Here is a 2,500-nt window from a genome sequence, read left to right on the forward strand (position 1 = left end):
GTATTGTGTTTGCATAGAGGTATAGTTTTGTGTATGAAAAATTATGATATGATCATTTTGAAAAGATTAAATTTTATTCACAGTTCTAATTAATGTTCTACCATATTTGCATCATCATATGTAAGCATGCTTATGTATATACGTTCATTTGTAGATTTTCATTTTTTTAAATCTCGTGCTCTCCTCCTTTTCTTCATCTTTGTCCATCTTTGCCTTCACTTTCTACATCTTATTCTGATTCTTATTCTTATTATTCTTATTCTTATTCTAGGAGTATTTAGTATCCAAATATATATCTACTATTAACATTTACAGGTTGAGAAAACTGAGAAGAGTTATCAAAATGAATATTATGAAGAAACAAGAGAAAGAAGGTACGGGATAGGTACTAGAAGAAGCAATATATTCTATTGGTGAAACTTTGAGCCCAAATTATGCTTGTTTTAGAACAGGATTAGTGATACTCTTTTGTGAAAGTATTGCTAATCATAAGGAATTTATATGATTTATAAGTTATTGGTACAAAATTTTATTATTATCAATGTTCATAAAGCATATTACTTTAATCTTTTGAATTGTACTAGGCATTTTTTGTTTGTGGGTATTCAGATGAAGAACAGCTGTTAAATGAGAGAACTAGAAAATATTACATCATAAAGTTTGAGTTAGTTGTTCCTACCATTGTTATTTTTTGTCATTTGGATTCTATATTTGGGTTTTGAATATAATGTACAATTGAGTGGCAGAAGCTCTAAAACACTGCTAAGATTATGAAGTAGTTTTTTTTACTAAACCTAAAGAATTTTTATTATAATAATTTTTGTTAATATTTTGTGCTATTACATTGTGCAAATTTATATTATATTACATTATTCTCTTAAGATTTTAATTTCATTTTCATCTTTCTCTGACTGTGAGTATGGCCATTGGTCTCATAAGCCTTGCATCAAATCATTTTCTTTTTCCTTCTTTCTTTTAAACAATAATACAGAATTGCAAATAGTTACTGGAAATAAATTATATTAAATATCTCCATAGCTGATAAAAGTACAGTTATTGTTAATCATATATTTATTTTAGGCTGGATGGGGAATGCAAACTATTATTTGATATATAAAAGGTTTTTTAAAACTACTGGAATATTTTTTCATAGCTTTTTTTTTATTTGAGAGTGAAGTTCCAGACAGTGTAATATGTTGCATTAAAGTGACCAGTACTAGAAAATCTAAATGGCCTTGTTATGTCATCTTGAGTCCATCAATTATTTATGATGTTATTATGTGTTCGGTTAACGCATTAACATGGGCTTTGAAACAAATGTAAAATATGATAGTTGTAATAAATATCAATTTATTTGCCTGATTTTTCCTAATTTATTATATGAATATTTATAATCATACCAATAAAAGAGGTTTAACATTTCCATCTCCAGGCACTAAAAACAGGCAAGGGATATTGTTTGTCTCTTACGCTTTCTCATAAAAGAAACATTCTTTCCTAAAATCTGCCCCTGACAAGGAGGTTTCACAATGAATTAAACATTTTTGTGTTATATATTTATTTACAGGTTCACTGATATCTACTCATCTTGAATATGGTAGAGGTTGCAGGCTACAGTGTGTTCAAGAGGGAGAAGTAATGGCACAGTTTAAAGTGGCATCTATTGCATTTTCTGTAATTGTCTGTCATATAATTTTGATGGTCAGGGTAGTTTTGGAGCAGCATTTACATGACAGAACTGTTACTTTCATTCAGTATCAACAGTTAAGGCAGTAAATTTTTGCCAGTTTTTTTAATGAAATTGTATTACAAGATATTCATGGAAATATACTTGCTTTGGAGTACAGAGAAAAATGTTGGAAGGTCTGGGCTGGTGTTGGAAAACCTTTTTAACCCTCAAGAAAATCATACAAGAATTCTTGTGCAAGGTAATATTAAGACTAAGTATCCCTACACAGGAAAATGTTCCTGTGGAGCTTTTGTTTTGATTTCTTACTGGGCTGTTGAACAGGGTGATGGTTCACAGGAAATTTATACAAGCTTGCTTCTGTGGGGAGGTTCGCCAAAGAGAGAAATTTTGATAATTGGATAAACTAAGGTTGGCCTAAGACTGCTATTTCATGAATAGTTTTCAATATATACAGTAGTGGACATTTTACCATGTACTTCTCAAATTCAAATGGGACAGGAAATTGTGATCATTAATTAGTATGGTGGCAGTGAGAAATTTCTAAAAAATTAAAGTTCAAGTCAATAGGTAGTATGGATAGATAAAATCATTACCAAAATACCAGTGGCCATGACAGTAAATAACCCATGCCTAGAATAAAAAACTACCAAGAGCAAGCTTTGCAACAACAAAAAATTAGTCTAGTTTCTCGGTGGATGTGATCCCACTTCTCATCAATGTAATTTTACCTATTTCTTAGAAATGCTAAGTATAATGCGATAGTTTGAATAAGGTGGAGTTACTGTAAAATCAATTTAATATAATATTCAT

General features: G+C 29.9%; 2 protein-coding genes across 2 annotated transcripts in view; one reads left to right on the forward strand and one right to left on the reverse strand.

Annotated features, from left to right (window-relative positions):
• The window catches only part of LOC113817473 (ribosomal L1 domain-containing protein 1), a 14,379-nt gene extending 13,024 nt beyond the window's left edge, over positions 1–1,355 (forward strand). The window contains exon 9 of the mRNA XM_027369542.2: positions 316–1,355. The gene's annotated coding sequence lies outside the window, so the exon portion shown is untranslated. The remainder of the gene's footprint in view (positions 1–315) is intronic.
• A 262-nt stretch (positions 1,356–1,617) lies between these two features.
• LOC113817474 (glucoside xylosyltransferase 2-like) overlaps positions 1,618–2,500 on the reverse strand; it is an 8,712-nt gene continuing 7,829 nt past the window's right edge. Inside the window, exon 3 of the mRNA XM_070128153.1 lies at positions 1,618–2,047. The gene's annotated coding sequence lies outside the window, so the exon portion shown is untranslated. The remainder of the gene's footprint in view (positions 2,048–2,500) is intronic.

This window comes from Penaeus vannamei, chromosome 12 (assembly GCF_042767895.1).
Source record: "Penaeus vannamei isolate JL-2024 chromosome 12, ASM4276789v1, whole genome shotgun sequence".
Classification (NCBI taxonomy): domain Eukaryota; kingdom Metazoa; phylum Arthropoda; class Malacostraca; order Decapoda; family Penaeidae; genus Penaeus; species Penaeus vannamei.